General features: G+C 46.2%; 1 protein-coding gene and 1 long non-coding RNA gene across 3 annotated transcripts in view; one reads left to right on the top strand and one right to left on the bottom strand.

Moving 5' to 3' along the window:
• Window positions 1-25,986, top strand: part of HIPK2 (homeodomain interacting protein kinase 2) — a 192,044-nt gene that overhangs the window by 89,965 nt on the left and 76,093 nt on the right. The gene's annotated exons all lie outside the window — the stretch shown is intronic.
• LOC129659570 (uncharacterized) lies at window positions 11,653-12,255 on the bottom strand. The gene is made up of 3 exons (XR_008718124.1): window positions 12,192-12,255; window positions 11,852-12,045; window positions 11,653-11,766 (listed from the first exon to the last, which is right to left on the bottom strand). It is a non-coding gene; the product is annotated as an uncharacterized LOC129659570 (long non-coding RNA).

Raw genomic sequence — 25,986 nt, 5'->3', positions numbered from 1 at the left:
CTCCAGTGCATGAAAGTGAAAAGTGAAAGTGAAGTCGCTCAGTCGTGCCCGACTCTTTGCAACCCCTTAGACTGCAGCCTACCAGGCTCCTCCACCCATGGGATTTTCCAGGCAAGAGTACTGGAGTGGGGTGCCATTGCCTTTTCCTCTCATATGAGGTACTTGCTGCTGCTACTGCTGCTAAGTCGTTTCAGTCATGTCCAACTCTGTGTGACCCCATAGACAGCAGACCACCAGGCTCCCCCGTCCCTGGGATTCTATAGGCAAGAATACTGGAGTGGGTTGCCATTTCCTTCTCCAGTGCATGAAAGTGAAAAGTGAAATTGAAGTCGCTCAGTCGTGTCCGACCCTCAGGGACCCCATGGACTGCAGCCTTCCAGGCTCCTCCATCCATGGGATTTTCCAGGCAAGAGTACTGGAGTGGGGTGCCATTGCCTTCTCCAATGAGGTACTTAGGGCAGTCAAATTCATAGAGACAGAAAGAGTGATTGTTGCCAGGGGAAGGGAAGAGGGGAGATGGGGTATTGTTATTTAATGGGTACAGACTTTCAGTTTTACAAGATGAAAAGAATTCTGGAAATGGATGGTGATGGTGATCACACAGCAATGTGCACACAGCAATGTGAATGTACTTAATGTCACTTACCCGCACACTAGCCTTCCCTCATAGCTCAGTCGGTAAAGAATCTGCCTGTAATGCAGGACACCCGAGTTCGATTCCTGGGTCGGAAGATCCCCTGGAGAAGGAAATGACAATCCACTCCAGTATCCTTGCCTGGAAAAGCCCATGGACAGAGGAGCCTAATGAGCTACAGTCCATGGGGTCACAAGAGTCCAGTACAACATAGGAACTAAACCACCAGCACCACCCGCACACTAAAAAATAAACACCTACGTGTATGTTTGTGTTTATAGGTATAGGTGTGTGGATAGACAAACAGATAAATATCCTTTCTCCAGTTCTGAGCCTGTTAAATTTTCACAGCCATTGTGTAAAGCATCTGCAGCCTTCAAATTCACAGGTGGGAAAAAAAAAAAATCTCTGTGTGTGTGTGTATTGTGAGCAGCCCAATGGAAGCCCACATAGAAAGAAACTGAGGCCTCCAGCCAACAGCCAGAAAGTAACAGAGGCTTCCTGCCAGTAGTCATGTAGGTGAGCTTAGAAGCAGATCACGTTAATTACAGCCTCACGAGAGACCCTGAACCAAACCACACAGCTAAGCCGCTACTGTATCTCCCACCTACAAAAACTATGAGATAATGACTGTTATTTTAAGCCACTGAGTTTCATGGTAATTTGTCGGCCTTGCAACAGATAGCTAATATGGTGTCCTACAGTATTTTAATCTCGGTACATGTAACCCATGTGTGTGTATGTAACACACAAGCTTGACGTGGTCATAGTGGTTGTAGTCCAGACTCTTGAGTTTGAAAGCCAACCCCCCGCAATGGGTAATACTCGGTATCACACGAAGAGCAAGGTTTTGTTCAGTAATTACTAAGTGGCCTTATGGGATGGTGTGTCAGTGGTGAATGTGCCTCTTCTCTAAGAGGGGAGGCATGTCCTCCATCCACCACCAGAAAGTCTCATCCTGCTGCTGGGTCGCTCCCCTGAGGCCTGGACCTCTCCTCCCACCTGCTCCGCATCTGGGGCCTCTGCTGTCCTGCAGATACAGTAGTCCAGAGGAGTCCGAGGAGGGTCTTTGCAAAGCACACAGCTTAGAGTGGAGAGCTGGGGCCGGCCGTCAGACTCCTGACTGGAGCCGTCTGGCACACTTCTGCCCCCTCCATCAGAAGGAGGAACAGGTTTCTAGTGAATACTTCAGGAAGGATTGCTTTTGACCCTGATCCTAAGTTTTACCGTCAGGTACATTCGAATCAGCAGTAGACATGCGCGGAGCACCCGCCGTGTACAAGCCAGGGTGCCTGTTGCATGGAGAGCACAGAGGAGCAGAGCCTTGTTCCCGCTCTCGAGGGGTGTTCATGCCTCTGGGGGCCCAGGCTGAGTACATTCATTACTGCCCTGACCCCAAAAAGGATCCTGAGGAGGCTGAGTAATGAGGGAGAGCTTCCCATCAGGTGGTATCCAAGCTGGGCCCCAAGAAACGGAGAACTGCATTCTCCTTCCTTGGTTCTCAGGACCCTTCGTCCTGACCCTTTACTGCACATCTGTGCTGATAGATCCAGCTACCACTACTCAAGTCTGAGCTTCTTGAGGAAGCTCATCTAGAGATGGGTGTTATTTAGTGTCTCTATGTGCGTCTATCACAATGCTTGACTCGCTGGAGCCTTGGAGGATCTTTACGATTGAATGAACAGGTGAAGAAGTGAGTGAATATACACAGTGATGATTGATGAGACTAGCAAGGTAACCGGAACTGAGTCGTAAGGGCCTGGGCTGCCATGAATATTGAGCTAATAATTGGCACCCAGGGGTGTTTTCCTTCTCACGTAGAAGCAACGTGGCCTACAGTCAGCGGCACCAAGGAGAGGTGGAAGCTGGGGGCCACGTCGGTGTGTTCCTGTGAGCCCTGGCATCACCCAGGGTCTGCCCCCAAAGGGGCACAAGCCATGTGCCAGCAGTAGAGGTGGCATATTAAGAGAAGGAACCAGAGCTGAGGGATGCAGTTGTGATTCCTGGGCTAGAAAAATCAGAGCCCACTGAGGCCAAGCTGTCGTGGGCTGGGGCAACTCCCAGTCCAGGGGGAGGTATTCCTGAACACAGGTGGCTCCACGGAGAGGTGTGGCGAGATTCTTGCCCAGAGAACTGGAGGCCCTCTGCTCCCAGGACCCGTGGATGCTGCAGTGGACTGGGCTTGGCCAGTGCAGGATCCAGGCTGCATTCTGGACTTTGCTTAAAGAGAACCTCTTGTCCCTGGAATAACAGAACATGTCACGTGAGAATCTTTAAATGTGCCTCCAGGCGGTAGCTGCAGCAACCTTAATTTCCATGGAGTAAACAGAGCTTAATTTGGATTCACAGAAAATGTGACTTTTAAAGCACGGCATTTAGTGATCATTGGAGATCATTTTTCACAGTCACCTCTTTGATTGTCCAGGTTGAGGGGAGGAGGATATGGGAAGGTGGGTGGAGCTTTGAGGTTCAGCATGTAAAACAGCAGGTAGTCTGGAAATTGGCTCTGGAAGTAGATTTGTACAACACAGAAGGACCCTAAAAGCCGGATTTCTTCCTCTGTACTCACCTCCATCCTGTCCGCCGTCTTCATGTGAGGTGGCAATGAGTTTCCCATTATCAAGATGAGCCAAGAACAAGAGGGATTAAAAGCCAACACCAGAAAAAAGGTCACATTGGTTTCATGATGGGGCAGGGAAGAAATTGACCCAATTAAGACTTAAGAGGCCTTTAATGGCCTTTCCTGTACATTTTTATCTGGAGAGGCGTGTTACCAGCTCCCCCAAAGTGCAAAGTCTACCCGAAATAGAGATTGAAGAGTGGCTTTGTCATATAATGAGTCAACATCAGCCGGGAGGAAGGATGAATATAGCATCATGATATTCTCCATGGGCAGGCACCCTGGCCCCGGGGAGTGCTGTGGTCTAACCAGAGGCCCTGTGGTCTGTCAGAGGTCCTCATGACAGACAGGAGACACAGTCCGCGGAAACAGCCTTCAAAGGACATGCAGCGCCAACCTCGGGCTGTCCTCCGAGCTTTATCAGGCGCTGTGTCCTGAACCAGGAGGGCTGTTCCCTTCTGTCCTAGTTGGAAAGTTCTGGAAGCACATTTAAACACACACATGCCCACAGGCATGAGCAAGAGTCTATCTTGTAAAGACTCTTGAGCCATCTGAACATCAAGTTAAAAAATGACCTGCCGCTTTGGAGGCATTCTTAAGCCAGTTTTGGATACCATCCCTGTTAATTCTGTTCCTGGGGACATTCAGTACCATGTCTGTCACAGTCTGTACTTTTCAAAACATCCATTGCCCCCCACAAAGCCTTCATAAAGCAGCATACCCCAGACACCCAAGGCTTCCCCCATGGGGCAGGATTTTAAGTCGGCAGCATATACTTACTATTGGGTGAAAGTGAGTCGCTCAGTCGTGTCTGACTCTCTGTGACCCCATGGACTGTAGCTGGCCAGGCTCCTCTGTCCGTGAAATTCTCCAGGCAAGAATACGGGGGTGGGTTGCCATTCCCTTCTCCAAGGGGATCGTCCCGACCCAGGAATCAAACCCAGGTCTCCCACATTGATTGCAGGCCAATTCTTTACCATCTGAGCCAGCAAGGAAGCACTTACTACTGGGTACCTGAGTCTGAGGCTGCCCACTCCGAGTGCCCCAGGGCAGGGCTCTTGTTCCAAAGCCACATGCCCACTGGAGCTGTCAGGGCACCAGTTAAACTGGGGTGATAATCAGGTTCCTGGTGGGGAGGAGGCTTCGTAGAGCCGGGTCCTTGGGAAGCAGGCCGGATCTGACACAACCAGTCCTGGGGCAGAGGGGCCCTTCCCTGGGACCCACATCCCAGCTTGGTTTGAAAACCACTTAGACTTGGGCTAAATTCCGCTTGAAGAGTCTTGGGTCGGGGAGGGGCATTTTCAGAGATCAATTTGCTTTAGCAAATTCTGTGTTCGCCCTTGCTTGCCAGCCTTCCTAGACCCCATCCACACTCTCCCTCAGCTTCATCTGTAGAAAGCTTTGCACCCCAGGGTTCTGGCATTGGGTACCGAGAGAGACTAATGTCCGTGTCAAAGTGATTCCTGAAAGAAGGCGTCCTAGGTGTTAAATATTTATTTTAAGTGGAATGTTCTACTTCTGAGAGGTTAAAGAACAAATGTAATTTCATGCAGAGGCTTTCACTAGTCAGGGTGTGAGTGTCTTTTGGCTTTTTTTTTATTTGGCTCTGCAGCAGCCAACTAACAAAATGCGTTCCTGAGATGAGCTGACAAGAGTGCAGAAATGAAGAAATAAACAAAAGGCCATGTTAATTTCAAGCTTCAGTAGGAATACAGAAAGAAATATTAACATTTGCTGAATGACAAATAATGAAACGGCTAGGAATTTTTAATGCTTCTAGCAAGGTTTTTGTAAGCTTTCATGGAATTTTCTCCCAGTCGAGTGTAGCACATTTATAACTGGCAGTGCCCCATGAAGGAGGTTTAATTTCAGGATGGTCCCTCCAAGCATATGGGGTTTCTAATACGATTCCATAGCCCCATTTCCACTGCTCTAATCTGTTTGGAGTGGCCACATCTCCTTAGCATAATCTTCACAAGTGCTTGTCCACAAAGTAAGAGTCACTTTGCCTGGCTAGAAGGATGATCACAGAGCTGTTGTGTTGTTATTGTTGTTGTTTGGGATATGTATAAGAAAATATGTATGTTAGCGTTCAGCTCCTACTTAATACCGAGTTTCTTTTATGGTCATGTTTTCTTTAGAAGTCGGTCCTCTCACTTTAACGTTGAATTTATTGAGAAATATTAAAGTTCTAAACACTTTTATAATTTTTAAAATTTATTTTATTAAAATTCTTTCCAGCTTCATTGAGATACAGTTGACATACAGCATTGCATACGTGTAAGGTATACAATGGGTTCAATACACTTTTTTTTTTTAGTTTTTCTTGGAGTGTAGTTGATATAGTGTTGTGTTCATTTCAGGTGTACAGCAAAGTGAATCAGTTATATGTCTACATATATCCATTCTTTTTTAGACTCTGTTCCCATATAGGTCATTACAGAGTATCGAGTAGAGTTCCCTATGTCATACAGCAGGTTCTTATTTAAAGTTCTAAAATTTGTATGTGTATGTCAGGTAGACATAAGGCACTATTAACTTAAACTTTCTTTAATTCACTTTAGTTTTTTTTTTTTTTTTCCTTTAATATTTATTTGGCTGTGCCAGGTCTTAGTTGCGGTATGCGGGATCTAACCCAGGCCCCCTGTATTGAGAGCAGAGTCTTAGCCGCTGTACCACTAGGGAAGTCCCTGGTCACTGTTTTTTGAGCATCCACCGTGTGCAAGGAACTGGGTGAGTGGTCGTCTCCCGAGGGGCCGCTCCTGCCAGCTGTAGATATAGAAACATGAGGTGTTTGGTTGTAGAGAGAAGGTGCCCTGGCAGATCAGAGGCAGGGGAGCGTCATCCAGCTCCTCCAGGCTGTTGAAATCATCCTCACCTATCCGTCACCCCTACACACCCAGGACCAGCCTTGCACTCCGTGTACCTAGCACTGAGCACAGAGCGGGCGGCCCACAAGTGTCTACTGAAGGGGGCTGTTGGGGGGAGCAGATGCGTGTAACGGTGGAGGGGCCTGTGAGGTGGGCAGAAGAGAGCGTGGGACGCTGACAGTCCACAGTGAGTGTGAGGAGACCCCAGGTGAGGAGGCTGGCCTCTGGGCTGAAAGGCCCGAGGGGGACAGTCAAGTGCTCTGCATGGCGGGGCCCAGCCTCGGGATGTCTGCTGAAGGGTCAGCAAGCCATGGCCCACAGGCCAGCCCCATCCCCTCATCGCCAGGAGACTGTGGCTGCGCCTGCACCTGCTGGGCCGAGGTGAGTAGTTGCAACAACGTGGCCTGAAAACTGAAATCGGTTTTTACATGTCCCTTCACTGGTGGCTCAGATGGTAAAGCGTCTTGCCTGCAATGCGGGAGACCCGGGTTTGATCCCTGGGTCAGGAAGATCCCCTGGAGAAGGAAATGGCAAACCACTCCAGTACTCTTGCCTGGAAAATCCAAGGGACGGAGGAGCCACAGACTCCTAGTAGACTGGTGGGCTACAGTCCATGGGGTCGCAAAGAGTTGGACATGACTGACCGACTTCACTCACTCACAGAAGGAGCGTGCTGGCCTCTCCTCGGACGCAGGAACAAGGATGAGTACAGCCAGGGACCTTAGGACCATGTTGTAGAGGGACAGCCTCACTTGGTCCTCCTGTGCAGGGCACTGCCCTGACGGGAGGAGTGTTTGAAGACCGTTGCTGTGGCAGTGATTTGCACCAGGGAAGGAGCTGAGTGTAGGAAAACCACCGAGAACCGCCGTCAGTCACCTGCTGAGGCGTCATGGGGGGAAGTGCATGGTTTTGAGTCTCAGATGAGAGTTGGCTTGGCACACTTTGTCCCTGAATTAGAAACCCTTGCCCTCTCCTAGTCCTTACCACTAGCTGGGGGTCCACCTCAAAGCTCCTTCCAAAAACACCCAAGTCAGTCCCACCCAGCTGACCATGCCCTGACTTGCGGTACTGTTTATCGGGACACGTGTGTCCTGTCTCTCTAAGCCTGTGAATATACCCTGAGGCCAGGGGCTTCAGCCTGCCACACCTCTCTCAGTGGTTAGCTGGTATTTTTAACATCACTAGTCACTTCGAAATGTTTGGTGATGAGACAGTCACCAAGCAGGACGTGTTGTTAGAGAAAACATACCCTATCTCGTTCCATATTTTAGTCAGAAAACATCAGGCTAATAATTGTAAGAACAAGCGTCGGTCTGTCTGACGAAGCAACGTCCATCAAATAGAGCGGTTAAACCCACGTCAGTCAGTTTGGTACAATAAAACTAAAATTAGACACAGCACAGATACCGAAAAGATGAGAGCATTTATCCCAACATTAGTTTAAAGACTGATAGAGGCAGATGCTAAGGTGTCTGGACTCCTTGGACGGTTCAGTTCGATGGTTCTTACAGAGAAGAGCCTGGGTGAATGGAGGGGAGGTAATGGCCAGGGCTGGAGCCCTAAGGTCACATCCAGCACCCCTTTCTCGTCTTGAGGGTATGAGAAGCAAAAACGTCAGAATCATGAATCCAGTTTTACTTGGTAATATTCATTAGTGACCTAAATCAACAGAGAACCTTCTACTTAATGGAGTAATTAATTCGCTCCGGTAATTGACGTTGGAAACAGAAGATGAATTGATTAGCATGATTGCTGTGTTCCTTTTTCTTCCTTTTGTGGAAGGGAGCCGCAGTCGGGTCCATGCCAGGTTTGACATCAGGGGCCAGGCTGGATCAATCGGCCTGAGATTCGTTTTTGCTCTTCTCCTCACAGCTTGTCTGGTGCCCCGCTCTGTGCTCCTGTTCCTACATCATCCACAAGCCAAGGGCCTGTCTCCCGACCTTTCCCTCCAACACTTTACCTGCTCAAGCTCAGCCCACACCTCGCCCCCCACCCCCCATGGATTCAGGCTGTCTTGGTCCTTGTGGATCCCTGCTTTCTTTAAGTCACCATTTTACCTAATCAATACCAAGCAGTTTCTCGTGTAATGTTTCTTGTTGCTTTATATGTGGGATAAGGGGAAAGGATTAAAAGATTAAAGATAGATATCTCCCTCACTTTGCATAGTGTGAAATGCGACCTCTCTGCTCTGATAAGCCGCCTTCAGCACATCTCAGAGGGACGGGGGACGAAGGAGAGGGTGTCAGGCAAGACACCTATGCACTGTGAAGGCCACACAAGTTGTAATTACCGGCACCATAATTATTTTGGCATATGTGTAGCTCCTCTGCTGCACCGTAATTATTTTGGGGTATGTATAGCTTCTCTATTGTGTTTATACTGAAGATCCCCAAACTGAAAGTCAACAGGTTTTTGAACACCACTCTTTGTAAACGGGCTTTACCCTCACCAGACAACGTGCTGCAAATAGATGGTTTTAAAAGCAGACTTCCTCCGGGTACCTGCTGCCCTTGCAGGTCGAAGGACAGCGAAGACTCACTTGCAACAGTGAGAGGGAACTCAAATGCAGGCACCTGGCCCCGCCCTGCCTGAATCTTCCTGCCCTCCTCCCTCCCCACCTGCCCAGAGTCAAACACAGATGGCCCCACAGACGTCAGTCCCCAGGGGCTCCCCCAATCTCATCTTCCTCCATTTAGTCTTACAAAAAGAAGCAGGCGAAGCTGGACTGCCGCTCGGAGAGGGGGAATTTGGCAGTGTGCTCAGAAGCACTGGTGACTGGCCGACTCTTCCTCTGTGAGGGGGAAAGCAGAGCTGACAGAATATGAATGAGAACCAGAGTACATCACTGTCAAGGTCAGGCACCCGCCACCACTCTCTTCATTCGCTGCCAGCCAGCATGCTCCTTCTGTTTCTTCCCAGCTGACACCCTTTCAGGCTCCGCGTTCTCAGCCCATCCCTGGGCCCCAGAGTAGGTGGGGGTGACTCTGTAGGTCTCTAATAATCAGTTCCTGGCCATCTTCTCCCCTGACACCTACCCTTTCCCCCCCGCAAATTTTTTTTTTTTTTTTTTTTTTTTCATTAAAATGTTCCAACCACTGCTTTTCTAATCACCACTGTTCTAACCACTGGGACTTTCTGTTCTAGACAGATTTATGGCTGTTAAAATATTTGTCTTAATTGTTGCAAGTGGTAATTTTGCCTTCTTTGCTTTGTTCCAAATTGCATTTTTTTTTTTTTTGCAAGAAGGATACTGAATGCATTATAAAATATTAAATTATACTGTGACTGAGAATAGTAAAATTTAAATTCTTTAAATATAATAGGAGTTAAAGATGGGATAGTCATGTGGAGGACAACCCACCCTGACTAAATAAATCATGATTCTGATTTAATGACCTTAATTGACCCCAGAATTAATAAAAATGTTACTTTTAATTCTTTTTTTAAAGTTCTTATGCTCTGGAGACAGGACTTGAACTGACCTTTCTACAGTCAGTTTATGATTAGTTGATATGACATATTTAAAACTGTCCCAATTTTTCTAATAAGTTTGACTAGTCTTCCATCGTAGAAGGCAATGGCACCCCACTCCAGTACTCTTGCCTGGAAAATCCCATGGACGGAGGAGCCTGGTAGGCTGCAGTCCATGGGGTTGCGAAAAGTTGGACACGACTGAGCGACTTGACTTTCACTTTTCACTTTCATGCATTGGAGAAGGAAATGGCAACCCACTCCAGTGTTCTTGCCTAGAGAATCCCAGGGACGGGGGAGCCTGGTTGGCTGCCGTCTATGGGGTCGCACAGAGTCGGACACGACTGAAGCGACTTAGCAGCAGCAGCAGCAGCAGTCTTCCATATCAAAGATATTGTATAATCTCACACCAACTTAAATGTAACGTATTTTCAAATCACTAAGTCAATAGCTAATCAATTCTATTAGCATTCCAAGTATTATACGAAGTAGAATGTAAATTCCATGAGGGCAGCAATGTTTGCCAGGCATGTGTTTATTTTATTCACTGTACTATCTCTAGGATCTAAAACAATGCAGAGCATGTGTTGTAGTCACTAGATAAATATTGAATGAATGAATGAATAAGTGAGCTATAGACAAATTATAAGAATTAATAAAAATCTTTTTACAAAAATGCAGAACAGTATATCCTAATGTTAAATCACAAATGTGTCATTTTCAACTAAGGCTGTAAATACCAACATGCCATGATTGATTCTACTTCACAGATAGTGTGATTTTTACAAATTGAAAGTTTGTGACAACCCTGCCTTGTCAAATGATGGCTAGTATTTTGCAGCAACAACAACATACTTTTAAATTAACATATGTGCCCTTTTTTAGACACTTAATAGACCACTGCTAAGTCACTTCAGTCGTGTCCGACTCTGTGCAACCCCATAGACAGCAGCCCACCAGGCTCCGCCGTCCCTGGGATTCTCCAGGCAAGAACACTGGAGTGGGTTGCCATCTCCTTCTCCAATGCATGAAAGTGAAGAGTGAAAATGAAGTCACTCAGTCGTATCCGACTCTTAGCGACCCCATGGACTGCAGCCCACCAGGCTCCTCCATCCATGGGATTTTCCAGGCAAGAGTACTGGAGTGGGGTGCCATTGCCTACTCTGTAATAGACCACGGTATAATGTAAAAATAACTTTTATATACACTGGAAAACCAAAAACTCATGTGACTCACTTTATTTTGATGTTCTAGAACCAAACTTCTGAGGTCTGCCTGTAGTGAACAAATGGGAAGAATTAAAACAGTCTGCATTGCCCATCTCAACTGTAGCACTCAACGCTCAGACTCCGGTAACGCCCGTTTCTAATAGATGCACTGTAGTCTCTGCGTTAGAACTTTACTCAGAGTTGAAAGCACTGTAAGGGAGTCCAGTTTGTTTGGGTGCACAGACCATAGAAATAGTTCTTAATCTACTTTGATTTTCTGATCTGTATTCAGCAGTCTTTATAGAGACTGGCATAAAGCTGGGTACAGAGCAATCACAATATTAGAGAAAATGTCACATTCACAGTTCTTTTGAAGTCTATAAATACAAAGTTAACAAGCGTGGTTTTCTATAAACCTGTCTTTGGTATAATTACTATTTCTTTTAATTATTCTGCCTTTACTCTTGTAATTGTCTGTTGTGTTTGACATGCCAGTTTCACGTCACCGAATTCCAGTTGTAATACTGTGTTTTCAAGTATTATAAAAATATCTTAATGTTCTTTCTGTTGCAAATTACTCCTTTGGGTTCAACTATTTCAAATTGTGGGTTTTAAGAGTGTTACTTTTCAAGTTGTAGTTAAAACTAGAAGATGTAAAAAAAAAAAACCACTAAGATGTTTAAACTTGGTTGAAAACAATCCACTTTGAGTATCAGGATAAGAGGTGCGACCCCACCCCCACCGCACTCCCTTCACTGCCGATTACGGGAATGATCAGTAATTAAGTCATGTCACTCCTGCCATGTAAAAGTCTAGAATCTTAATGACCGTACAGGCCTTGGAGGGACCCTTTGACTCTGTCACCCCTCCATCAGTTGTGCGGGGAGGAAGAACAGCTTATCTACTGAAGGGAGAACAGCTTCTTGTATGATTTCTGAGTCTTCTCAGGCTGGACTCTCCAACCTGTAATGAGAGATGAAAAAGTTTAGCGTCTACTCTAAGTTCTCACCTGCCCAGCGTCCGAAAGCAATTTGAGAACAATTCAAACCAAATCTTTCAGTAGAGCTAGTAAAGAACTAGGGCTTCCCAAGTGGTGCAGTGGTAAAGACTCTGCCTGCCGATGCTGAAGACACAGGAGACATGAATTTGAGCCCTGAGTCAAGAAGATCCCCTGGAGAAGGAGCTGGCAACCCACTCCAGTATCCTTGCTTGGAAATCCCGTGGACAGAGGAGTCTAGAGGGCTACAGTCAATGGGGTCACAAAGAGGTCACAAAGAGACACGACTGAGTGACTGAACACAAAGCACAGTAAAGAACTACATCTAACTGTTAATGGTGCCACATTTTGCTCTTAGAACCTCCATAAATATAAGATTAAAATGATGGACCTGACAGGAAGTAAATAAAGCTTAATTATCCCAGTTTAAAATTCAGCCATGGGTATGCCTGTGCCTGGCTGTTGTGTTGACCTCATTGCCATATGACTGCCATCAATAGCTCTTTATATTTAATCCATTTCCTCTAAAAGCCACACTAACACATTTATAATGTGTGTAGACTGTTTTTTCCCATCACAGTTGATGTAGTCGCACAATCATTATTGAAGTCTTTTGTGAGATATAATCTTTCTGATTATCCTAGGATTTTCTGCTTCATTGCTTAAGTTTTTTGGTGACTGTGGTGATACTGTTGCCCGTGGAACAATTTGGTGAGACCCAGGAATTTCCCACTGTGTTTATGTGGTTTCAGGGTCATCTCTCCATTCACCAGATGGAATCTCTGTAAGAACGGTACTCATCAGATAATTTATAAGAACCTTTTACAGCTGTGTTTTCTCATTCACAAATGAGTCTTGAAAAACTGGATTTAAGAAGTTTTTAAGATCTTTCTCTCAGTCTGCAGGAGAAAAACTGTGTTTATTAATGTTGCAGGCATGCCAAGTCACTTCAGTTGTGTCTGACCCTGTGCCAGCCTGTGAACTGTAGCCCACCAGGCTCCTCTGTCCATGGGATTCTCCAAGCAAGAATACTGGAAGGTTGCCATGCCCTCTTCCAGGGGATTGTCCCACCCCAGGGATTGAACCTGTGTCTCTTAATGTCTCTTGCATCGGCAGGCAGGTTCTTTACCACTAGCACCACCTGGGAAGCCCTTATTTATGTGACCTCTGTTTTTATTCATGTAGCTATCTCCCCTGCCAGATCACCAGCTCCTCAAAGTGAGAGATCACCGTTGCTGTTTATGGTTCATCCTTTTAAACGACTTAAGAGCAAGCTGAGTACACAGTGGCCCACTGGCCAAGGGGATAGACTGTGACCTCCTTAGTAGGAGGAGATAGTCTTCAAGAAAGGTCACTCCCTACCCAGAATAATAAACCCTCCACTGTTGAATGTAATTGTTATCTAAAGGGATTAATTAACCCCAAGGAAGGAATGTTATGGCCACGTTCTTGGTCTTGTTTTTGATAAGAAAATTGAATTGAACCTTCTGTAAATTCTACACCTCACATTAGAAAGCAAAGGTTAAGTTGATCCTGCCACTTAAATTCTTCTGTGGTTGATTATTTGCAAAATATCTTGAAAGCTAAAAGGCATATAGACAAAAATCAATCAATGTAAATAGTTACATTTAGAGGAATAAAAGACAGTCATCAGTTGTTTTTTACTTCTCCATTAACCATGTGAATTCAGAGCTGGATTCTGTATCAGCTAAATACAACCGCTAATATCCAATCAAATGTGCAATTTTAGCATCAGCCAGACAATCCCAGAAAATCTGAATAACATTTGTAATTTTAGTCACGAAAATAATGGCATTAAATTCTAATAGAATTGATTTCATTTGTTAATTTCTTCTAAGTCAATCTAAAAGAAATCAACTTGACAAAGCAGGTGAGTGATGTCTCACCAGACACCCAGTTAAAAGTAAATCATGTCTGGTTCCCACAACAGGTAGCATTAATCAGACTTATTTGGTTAATAGTAAGTCATCTGACTATTGTTGCATAAGATATTGTTGATTTTAATTAACTCAAATTTGATATAATTTTAATTTATTTAATCATAAATGCTCTCTTCTCTCTTACCTAAAAGATAACCCAGGTGAAATAGAATGTATTCACCACTTATTACATATAAAACCAGATTGTTCTATGTGTAAAGGAGATTAACCAATATGCTTTTGTATATGGTACAAACATACAAACTTTCTCCAAGGACTATGGCTTTTTTGGTAAGAGCTTCCCCGTTGTTATTGGTTTTCTTATAATAAAAACCAACAAGTCAATGCCATTTCTGAAATGGCAGTCACTCTTTTAGGATCCTGCAGCAGTGACTTAATGCAAGAGGTAGATCAAAAATCATAAAATTGAATTTGAAACTCTGTGTTTGTACAATGCTACTAAAGATCAACTTAGCCAGTTATAACAGCAGCCATAAATATTTTTAAATCCTTTCACCCGATCATCTCATTCCTTAAAATTATGGCTAATTAATTTTTAAAAGTGAAAGTGAAGTTGCTTAGTTGTGTCTGACTCTTTGCGACACCCTGGACCGTAGCCTACCAGGCTTCTCCATCCATGGGATTTTTCAGGCAAGAATACCGGAGTGGGTTGCCATTTCCTTCTCCAGGGATCTTCCTGACCCAGGGATCAAACACTGTCTCCCGCATTGCAGGCAGACGCTTTACCCTCTGAGCTACCAGCATATATGTAATTGTCCAACTCTTGTTGGACAGTTGGATATTAGAATTGAATGTCAGAGACAACAGAATCAACAAATGAGCAGTGAAGAATAAAAGCTTGAAAATGGAGTATTAAGAGTCAGGTGGAGTCTGTATTATAAGTATAAAGATCAAAAGTATACAAGAGGGGTTATAGACTAAAGAATGCAAAATTGTATGTGGACTGTGATTAAAATGATATGAAAAATTTTAAGTGAATAGCTTTTGTGTTAGATTAGTAATCTAAATTTCTTTAATGTTAATTTTTTTTTTAATATTGTTACAAAGTTGTTGAATATGTTGCTTAGCATACTTTTGTTCCATAGCACTTCAGGGAGGAATTGAAAGGATCAGCCAAAATGACTGCAGGTTATACCATCAACAATAAGGTCTCTTGGTACCATTTAGCAAATGACTGCATCCATTTGTGGCATCCTCAAAGAATGTCTGCACTTTCTAAGTGTCCTCACCAACTCCCAGAGAGTCATTTACATGGTGGAACAATTTCTTCTGGAGTGTCTTATCTGTCTAGTTAAAACCTCAAAGAGGAAGATGATATTTGCCAGTCCATAAAATGACATTTGGCCACCTGACCTTTGACTTTTAAGAAGTGCCAGAGGGTCTTTAGTGGTTCGAGTGAGCCTTGGATTTCTGTGTTATCGTAGTGACATAGTGAGAGCCCCTCTCACAAGAGCACCCCTTGGCCAGCACCCCTTCTCGAGTCAAAGAAGGCTGAACTCATGGTCACTGGGTTGCAGGTTAAAGATAGCTGCGCATTCCCACTTCTTTAAAACTCTGATTTACCTAACACATATATTGACCTTTTTAATGAAAAAAGGAAAGCCCAAAGAGTGAAATACTTGCTCTTCACCTATACCAATAAATTATTTTGAAAAATTGCAGTTTCCAGAAATGTACTCACCATGTCATCTGTCTTTTTCTAGGTGTATTTTTTTCATATTTTTCTTTTTTAAAATTTTATTGGAGTATAGTTGCTTTACAATGTTGTGTTAGTTTCTGTTGTACAGCAAAGTGAATCAGCTGTAAGTATACACATATCCCCTCTTTTTTTGGATTTACTTCCCATTTAGGTCACCACAGAGCATTGAGTAGAGTTCCCTGAGCTATACAATAGGTTCTTCTTAGTCACCTATTTTATACAGAGTGTCATATATGTCAGTCCCAATCTCCCAATTCCCCCTTGATACCCATGTTTGTTACTACGTCTGTGTCTCTGTTTCTGCTTTTCAAGACACATTCATCATAGTTTTGCTTGTGCAATGTTGCTGGCCCTCGTGGAAACTAACTTCTGGCTACTAATGGTCACTGCCCATCAGCACAGTATATTAAGTAACCGCCATATTGAAACCACCATCTAAGCATCACGATGTTTTTGTTTTAAAAAGTTCTGCTTACTGACTTAACTGATTTTAAAGAACTCACAGTCTAGTTGGAAACAGAACAACTGAAGAACATTCCCAAAGTTCAAGATGAACTGGTCACGCCATAAGTATTTGCACTGAACCCCCAGTTCTGGGTGATCCTCAAGTGAGTAGCAGGCTTAGATTAGCTGAGGCCTGGTGTCCCAGCTGGAGTGACTATGCGTGTAAGAGAAAGTCAAGTACCAGGTACCAGTTTTTAAAAGGGATGAATTTGGTAAGGTAGTGAGAATAAAGGGCAGTTGTCAATTTCTGGAAAGTGAGTAATGGAATAAAAATTATGACTAGGGGACAGATTGATTGATGAATATGGCCAAGGGGCTGAAGACAGGAGTCCAACCCAGGAGAGCTGGGTCAGTGCCTGCATTGCTGGGGCGTCTGCTGAGAAAATGGGGACGACAAAAGTCAGATCTTTTACAGAAAAGGAATATTCTGGGTTTCATAAAGTACTGAATGCAAGATAAGAAGAAGGAAGGGCAACTAAGGGAAAGGAATTCTAAGCATTTGGAAACTGTTGTTGTGCAGGTGTTGATGACAGGCTGGGGACAGAGTACCTATAATAAGACGGAAGAGGGACTCCAAGCTGCTTGTGTGGTGTGTTGTCGCTCTCTAGTATCCGTGGGATGTTTATCTGGACAATTAAGGCATAGAATTCGGGGGCAGTTAGGACCAGAGATTAGACTTGTCTGTTTTGTGTTCTTCAGATGAGTGCACATGCAGAAGGAGGACCCAGTTGAAAGTCAAAGGGAGGGGCTTCCCTGGTGGCTCAGTGGTAAAGAATCCACCTACCCATGCAGACGCCACAGGTTCGATCCCTGGTCCGGGAAGATCCCACATACGGTGAGGTCACCCAGCCCATGTGCCACAACCGCTGACGCACGTGCTGTACAAAAGAAGTCACCACACAATGAGCAACCTGCGCCTCACAGCTCGAGAGAGGCTGTGTGTAGCAACGAAGATCCAGGACAACCAAAAATAAACAAATAAAATTATTTAGAAAAAGAAAGTCAAGGGGAGGATTTAAGTCAGGGGTGGAGAGGGCAAAAGAGCCAGCGGAGAAATAGGGCCACAGTGTGGTCTCAGACCCACCTCACTGCCGCCACAGAGGCCGTCCGAGGGGACGCTCTGCGTCCTCCAAGGGGAGTGTTCTAACACAGCGGTGCGGACAGAAGCCATGTGGTGAGATGAGGGAGGGAGTTTTCAGGGGGATAAGCTTATTGGAGTAGTTGAGAAAGGAGGATGAGAACAAAGCAGATGACAAGGGGAAAGGGAAGATGAACGCAGAGTGACCCGGTGAGGGTTTTTTCAGTCAGAAGCCTGAGTGTAGAGGCGTGGAGGGTGGAGGGTGGTGGCGGTGAAGCGAGTGGTCAGGTGTGAGGACAGAGGGCCCCGCAGGAGCCGCCACTCTGTGGGACGCCCAGGCACCCCTTCAGCCTGTCGGTGACAGTTGCTGGACCACACGCTTTCAGAACACAGGGGAGCTTGAAGGACCGCTGGAGACAGAGTTGAGGTCTCTGGGCTAGTTGCTTCTTATCAGTTACTGTCTCTAGTTTCCAGGTTGGAATGTGGAAAGTGCTGGTCTGTCAAGGTTAAACTGTACCCCAGAGTCTAACTGAATTTAGCTTTTATATCTTTTCTGTTTGTCTGTTTTTTTCAAATGTCTCAAGAACCCAGTTTTACCTGAAGCTATTATTTAAAGTTCGTTTGGTCCCTAATGCATATAAACAGCATTGTATGTGCTAAGTCGCTTCAGTCGTGTCTGACTCTTTGTGACCTGTGGACTGTAGCCCGCCAGGCTCCTCTTGTCCGTGGGATTCTCTAGGCAAGAATAACTGGAGTCGGTTGCCATGCCCTCCTCCAGAGGATCTTCCTGGCCCAGGGATCAAACCTACGTCTCTTAAGTCTCTGCATTGGCAGGCGGGTTCTTTACCACTAGCACCCACTGGGAAGCCCTTATTTATACCACGGAAGCCCACAAATACTATAGATGATCTGCTCCACCCCCACCCAGCATCAGCGGGCCAGCACACCACCGGGATTGTCAGAATAAAGAGTGTCTGTTGGAAGCTGTGAGCTTCTGGAATGTGAGACGGCAGGTTGGAGAATGGAACATCCATGTTTACGTTCTTTGGACTTTTCAGATTTTCTTTCCCTCCATTATGTGTAGCTCCCATTGTTGGTGCTCAAAGCACTTCCTATCTCCTGCCAAGATCTGAGGCCTGGGAGTTTCTCTGTCACTGGATCTGCCAGGGAAACTCAGATACCTTCTGTTTCTTGGAATAATTCTTTCCTTGTTCAGTATCTCGACTGGCTAGCCCTGAGCAAGAGGCAGCCCCACTCCTCAGCACCAGCTGAAAGAACTGTGAGTCACAGATGAGTTCAGCCATCGAAACAGGATTTGGAAACACGCAGGCTACGGAGAACACGTGGTCACAGGTGTAAGAGCGAATCCCTCCCCGCAGGCCATGTGGCCCACAGCAGATCTCAGATCAGCGTCCGTGCCCATGGTTCGTGGGCAGAGAGTAAACAATGATTTTCATTCTATTGTTTCTCTCTCAAACTTCTTTTTACAGAGAGGATTTGAAGAAAGCCTGAGTCAGGCATAAGGGAAAAGCAAATATCCTGTGGTAGACAAGACAGCAGTCAACTGTGGCCACGCAAATCCTATTTGAGTTTGTTCTGAAGTTCTTAGTCAAGAAATTGATTGTGTTTACTTTTCTCATATGTCTACTATATCCCACTTGAAACCCCAAAGGCTTTTCTCTTTTCCCCAGCGCTGCTTTCTCCCCGTTCCCCAGGAGAGAGAGACAGTAGCACCCAGGAATAGGTAGGCTGTACCTGGGGGAATAGTCCGTCTAGTCAAAGCTATGGTTTTTCCAATAGTCATGTGTGGATGTGAGAGCTGGACTATAAAGAAAGCTGAACGCCAAAGAATTGATGCTTTTGAATTGTGGTGTTGGAGAAGACTCTTGAGAGTCCCTTGGACTGCAAGGAGATCCAACCAGTCCATCCTAAAGGAGATGAACCCTGAATATACATTGGCAGGATGGATGCTGAAGCTGAAACTTCAATACTTTGGCAACCTGATGTGAAGAATTGACTCGTTGGAAAAGACCCTGATGCTGGGAAAGATTGAAGGCAGGAGGAGAAGGGGATGACAGAGGATGAGACAGTTGGATGGCATCATCGACTCAGTGGACATGAGTTTGATTAAGCTCCAGGAGTTGGTGGTAGACAGGGAAGCCTGGCGTGCTGCAGTCCATGGGGTCGCAAAGAGTCGGACATGACTGAGCAGCTGAACTGAACTAACCTGGGGGAATGGCCCTTCCGGGAAAGTTCACATTGCCAGCCTGTGAACAGTCTGTATTTGATAAAAAGTTTTCTTGCCAAATAAACCTATCCAAAGGTGATTTTTGAGCCGTAGAGCAAGCTAGTCTGAACCTCAGTATCCAGTTGTTTTTAACATGCAATAACATGTTGTGAAGCTGTAAAGAGGTCTGTTTTAGAAGTGACTAAACCTCGTGGCCCCAGTGGGAAGGAACGCGCCTGCCAGTGCAGGAGATTTAAGGGACCCGAGTTTGATCCCTGGGTTGGGAAGATCCCCTGGAGAAGGTATTCTTGTCTGGAGAATCCCATGGACAGAGGAATCTAGCAGGTTATTTTCCATGGGGTCATAAAGAGTTGGACACGACTGAAGCAGGTTAGCAGGAAACCCAATGAAGATGAGCTCTGTCCTCGTGTGGAGATTAGAGTGTGAAGAAGCGTCCGAGAGACCTGAATAAAGGTGTAAAGGTGAGACAGGAAGAAAGGGCAGGAAAGAGAATGCAGCTGTAGCACCCCCAGGGCCACGCTAAGGACACATCCTTAGAAAGGTTTAGGCCAAGGGCAGGGAGTAAAGAGGAAACGGGGCCTACCGCAGAAGCTGTAGGATGACAGGAGGTGGTGACTTGATGATGGTATTAACCACAGGCCAGTCCCAGGACCCCAGGAGGCCAGGGAGCAATCTCACTCTAGCCTTACCAAAGCCCCAGCCTGGGGTTGGAGCTCTGCGGAGCCCGCAGGCTGGGGCTTCTGTAAGCCCCTTGCCCCTTCTGGCAGCAGAAAAATAGGGGCTCTGTTGGTTTTGGTTGGCCACATGCTGTCCGAGAAATGGCCTCACTGAGAAATACATCTGCTGGTCAGCATCTCTCCTTCTGCAGTCAGAGCTTCAGGGAAATGAAGCCCTCCTGCCCTAGACTGTATGTAAAGAGCCAGCTCCATATATATGAAATCTAGAAAAACGGTATTAATGAGCCTATTTGCAGGGCAGGAATAGAGATGCAGTTATAGATACACAGATGTACAGAATGGACTTGTAGACGCAGGGGGAAGGAGAGGGGGTATGAACTGAGGGAGTAGCGTTGACATATATACACTGCCATATGTAAAATAGGCAGCTAGAGGGGAGCTGCCACACAGCACAGGGAGCGCAGCTCGGTGCTCTGTGACGACCTGGAGGGGTGGGATTGGCAGGGGGGAATATATGTATTCTTAGGGCTTCCCTGGTGGCTCAGCTGGTAAAGAATCTGCCTGCAATGTGAGAGACCTGGGTTCGATCCCTGGGTTGGGAAGATCCCCTGGAGGAGGGCATGGCAACCCACTCCAGTATTCTTGCCTGGAGAATCCCCATGGACGGAGGAGCCTGGCAGGCTACATACAGCCCATGGGGTCGCAAAGGACACGACTGAGCAGCTAAGCGCACAGCACAGCACACGGCACACCTGGCTGATTGACGGTGTTCTGCAGCAGAGACCAACACAACATTGTAAAGCAATTATACTCCAATTTGAAAAAATAAACAAAAACAAAAAAAGACAATCTTCAAAAAAAAGTCAGCTTCTCCCCTGGATACCTGGGGTGCTGCCTAGAAAGATGACAGTGACTCAGGTCATTTTCTGTCTCCTGTGGTTCAGGAGGAGAACCCTCCTTAAGAAAGACTGGCAATGCCTGACCTTCTGATACAAAATCATTAAGTATTTTAGCAACTTGCCAAGGTTCTGCCTGAAGAGGGCTGCAGTAGCAGCTGGACTAGGGGGCACTTGGGATTGGGGATATACAGACCAAGGTCTTAGCCGCCTTTGAAGCATCTCCCAACTTTGATGTACCCATCAGAACTCCAATTCCCCCCTTCTCTTTACCCAAGATGAATTCTCTTATTAATAAATCAAATCTGTGCTTCCAAAGGCTCCCCCCCATCAAAACTTCTAGTATTTGGTTCCAGTAGTGTTAGCACCGGAGAAGACAATGGCACCCCACTCCAGTACTCTTGCCTGGAAAACCCCATGGATGGAGGAGCCTGATAGGCTGCAGTCCTTGGGGTCTCGAAGAGTCGGACACGACTGAGCGACTTCACTTTCACCTTTCACTTTTATGCATTGGAGAAGGAAATGGCAACCCACTCCGGTGTTCTTGCCTGGAGAATCCCAGGGATGCCGGAGCCTGGCAGGCTGCTGTCTGTGGGGTCGCACAGAGTCGGACACAACTGAAGCGACTTAGCAGCAGCAGCAGCAGTGTTAGCACTGCGGAGAAGGCAGTGGCACCCCACTCCAGTCCTCTTGCCTGGAAAATCCCATGGATGGAGGAGCCTGGAAGGCTGTAGTCCATGGGGTCGCTGAGGGTCGGATATGACTGAGCGACTTCACTTTCACTTTTCACTTTCATGCATTGGAGAAGGAAATGGCAACCCACTCCAGTGTTCTTGCCTGGAGAATCCCAGGGAGGGGGGAGCCTGGTAGGCTGCTATCTATGGGGTCGCACAGAGTTGGACACGACTGAAGTGACTTAGCAGCAGCAGCAGTATTGGCACTGAGATAGTTTCTAAGAAGAAAATTTTGTTTTTGCCTCCCCATTTCTCATGGAAATTGTTCCATGAAAATAACTCAGTGGGGTTGAAAATTCTTGGCTCATTGGCCCTTAATAGCTTGGTCATATGTATAACATAACATTGAATTATTGAGTGAGAGAATTAAGCTTTGACTAATAGTCTTTCACATGTATTGACACTCCATTGATCTTTACCCCAGTATATAAGGTGACCAAGTAGGAATTATTCTTACCGTCTCAGAGTTGAGACAACTTAGGCTCATAACAATTAAGAGACTTAACCAGGAACGGGTGTAGAACCCAGGTCTCCTGATCCCTGATCCAGAACTTTTAAAGGGAATCTAGAAGAATGGTGGCCAGGTGCATGGTGTGAGGCAAAATAAGACAAGTTGTGTTTCAGTAAGCACCTAATATATAAGACTAGGGGCAGAGGCTTGGGTGTCCAGGAAAAGAAGATGTCGTGGTTTTTCATCAAGAAGCTTAAAGCTTAATTGGAAGGATCAAACTGCTATACCTAGAAAGAATTAGCCTTAATGAAGGTGAGTGAAGGGAAAGAAGAGAGTTCTGGAATGCACCAATAAAGTCTCTGGGGGAAGAACTAGAACTGAATGTTGGGCAGAGATAGGACTGCATAATCAGAGACCAGGGGACTGGGAGCGGAAATGGGGAGTTCATGTCTAATGGGGACAGAATTTCAGTTTAGGAAGGTGCAAAATTCAGGAGACAGATCATAGTGAGACTTGCACAACAATGTGAGCATACTTAGTGCTACTGAACTGTACAGTTAAAATAGTACCTTTTATATTATGTGACTTTACCACAATTTAAAAAAAAACAACAACAAAAAACACTTTTTTTTAAAGAGCTAGCAAGCAAGGCCTTCTGGCCAGGGGTCGTTTGGGTGCCAGCAGAATGTGCAGGAACTGTCCAATCTAGAGATGAGGAGCTAAAGGTGAGGTCCACAAGCTCCACAGAGGTCAGGCTGAAGAGTTTGGACTAGTAAAGTGAAGAACTGAGTAGATGAGGTCTGAAGGCACACTGGGGTCATCCCGAGTCTGTAAACAGCAGGATCATGACCTGCAAAGACAAAGCAAATGGTATCTAACAGAGAAGTCTCCAGGCTGGTGTGATGCCTCCTGTGAGAGGCGATGAGCAAGGGGGCACGGAGAGCAGTCTGGGGCTCCTGGTGGAGAAGAGCCTGGGTGAGGCTAATAAAGAGCATTGAGCTGGACTCTGAAGATGTTTACGATTTGAATAGGCGATGGAGAAGGCGCTTCAGGTGAAGGTGACACAGAAAAGTAAGGAGTAAGAAGGGAAGATACTGGCTTGAAAGAAGTTATTAAACAGAAACAGGATGGGATAAAAAGATGGAAACGGCTGCTCAGGGGCTGGGAGGCAATTAGAACTTGGATTGCATGGGGTAGCAAATTGGAGGAAGGAAGTTGGTATGATGAAAGCCGTTCTGGGAAAACAAGCCTGGCTGAGTCTTAGACAGGATTGGAAGGGAGAAAGATTAGAGGCAGAGAAACCAGCCAGGAGACTCCATCAGAAATCTGGGTTAAGCCCCTAGGAGTCATGGCACCGAGAGGGAAGAGGAAAAGGTGACTCCAAGACAAAGAAATCAGAAACTTGGGATTTCAGGGAAGATGCCATGGGCAGATATGACTTGAGGGCCCTAATTTTGAAGATGAAAAAATAATGGTTCTACTGGGATAAAATGGGGTGATATGGGAAAGGAACCCCATTTTGAAAGGGGAAGGCAATAGTTCCATTTGGGGCACCCAAGTAAAGATACTCCCATCTTTGAGACTATGGGCCTAGAGGTGGACGGGTTGGGACCGACGTCTGACAGCCGATGCTGGACAGTGAACCACAGTGAATGAGTGCCACTGGGGGGCTGGGGGTCCAGAGTAAGGAACAGGAGGCAGAAAGGAAAGACAAGAATGACAGGAGAAACCAGTGGAGAACCAGTGAAGCACATTTACACATCTGTATGGATTTTGAAAGTGGTCCAGTGGTTAAGAATCGGCCTTCCAGTTTGCGAGACATGGGTTCGATACCTGCTTGGGGAACTAAGATCCCACATGCCTCAGGGCAAAATAAGCTACAACTACTGAATCTGCTCGCTAAGTCCGAGCACCACAATGAAGACGCAGTGCAGCACCCCTCAAAATAGAATGAGTTGAAGATTATCTGCTATCAAAGAGAGGGGAGGATCTTCCCTTGTGGCGCAGTGAATAAGAATCCGCCTGCCAATGTAGAGGATGCAGGTTCAATCCCTAGTCGGGGAACTAGGATCCCACACACCGCAGGGCAACTGAACCTGTGCACAGCAAGAGAAGATCACAGGCTGCAAGAAATGACCCTGGATGCCGCAAGGGAGACCCAGCACAGCCAAAAATAAAAATTTAAAACAAAAAAAAAGGACAAAGGAGAAAAGAAAGAGGAAGTGAGCACATCCGAACCCAAAGCAAAGGCCTTGCAGCGGGGGATGAGCAGCGGCTACAGAGGGAGGCAGCCGGCACTGCCGGCCCCACCTTCCTGCATCTCCAGGAACCCAGGACCGGCCACTGCAACTAACGGCTTACCTCATGATGCACCTTCCCTTCGTTCCAAAGGGAAGATCGATGTCTGCTTATCTATCACCACTTGCTTCATCTGCTCTTGCTTTGTTTGCCTTCTCAGTACTTCTGCCCGCTGTTTCCCTGGTCTGCGTTTATTGCGACCGTGCTCCCTTGACTAAACGTGGTTACTGACAACTGACGTTAACTCTGCACCTTGTTGGCACCTGGAGTTCAGCCACTGGCTCACAGACCGCAGCTCTGGCTGAGGACCCTCATCCCAGGGATGCTTTCTGATCCTCATGCATTCCTCCATGGTCATAACGGCCCTTCATGCTAATGCGTGGTCTTCCATTGCTCTGCATCCCCTCTGCCTGTGTAATTGCATGTGATCAGAAGGAAGGCGGAATTGAATCCTAGAGCCATGGTGTTGGCGAGGACTTGAGAAATCACCCCATCCAGCCTCCCACTCACGAGGAATCCCTGCAACAGCTTTTGTTTAACTTATTAAATAAATAGCTTTTCTCTCGATTTAAGCTGTTCCCAAAATAAATATTGGGTGGGCGATCCAAGGAGAGGTTTGAGAGTTGATATTACCAAGAATATCAAGATGAGCTCACTTTTTGAGAAATCAGAACTTGGCTGATTGTTAAGAATCCTCATCATGCTTGGCTACCACGCCCTCCATGGAGACTGCACTGATGTACCATGGGGGGACCCAGGGGATCAGATGACAGGTCAGTGAAACCCTGTCCACAACAGGGCCACTCCCTCCTAAATGTGCGAGGCAGCTCCTAAGATGTGTTTCAAGTGACGTTTACCTTGAAGAGCCACTCAGGCAGCAGCCACTTCTTTGTGTGTCCCATACCATTAAGGCCACTTGAACATGGTTCTGTCGGGTCTCTGCGCCATTAGGACACTGTTTTGCTTCTGTGTCATCCAACACACTAGGCTGCACACACACAAAACTGTTTCATGTTACTAAGGACCAAGTCTTTGGGACCAGGTGAGTGGGGTTTGCTTCCCCCCTCCTCACACACACAACATCTGGGAAGGAAGAAACATTGAACAAGTGGAAAAGCTTTGCTAACATGACGGAAAACTTGGCATCATCTATCATGTCCTGGGCTGTGCCCCCTGAGGCTGTGTGGCTCACTTCCTTTCTCACTTCTCACCTCTCAGTGGCATCGCCAACAGGACGTGAAGGCCTCCTTCCAAGGCCCGTGTGTCAGGCCTTTACAGTATATGGCCCCGGTGTTGCTGTTTGGTTGCTCAGTCTTGTCCGACTCTTTGTGACCCCATGGACTGCAGCACACCAGGCTTCCCTGTCCTTCACTGTCTCCCAGAGTTTGTTCAAACTCATCATATCCATTGAGTCGGTGATGCCATCCAACCATCTCATCCTCTGTCACTCTTTTCCTCCTGCCCTCGATCTTTCCCAGCATCAAGGTCTTTTACAGTGAGTCAGTTCTTTGCATCAGGTGGCCAAAGTAGTGGAGCTTCAACTTTAGCATCACTCCTTCCAGTGAATATTCAGGGTTGATTTCCTTTAGGATTGACTGGTTTGATCTCCTTAATGTCTAAGGGACTCTCCAGCTCCAGAG

The sequence above is a fragment of the Bubalus kerabau genome, chromosome 8 (assembly GCF_029407905.1).
Source record: "Bubalus kerabau isolate K-KA32 ecotype Philippines breed swamp buffalo chromosome 8, PCC_UOA_SB_1v2, whole genome shotgun sequence".
Lineage (NCBI taxonomy): Eukaryota > Metazoa > Chordata > Mammalia > Artiodactyla > Bovidae > Bubalus > Bubalus kerabau.
This window is presented reverse-complemented; position numbering and strand designations above follow the sequence as displayed.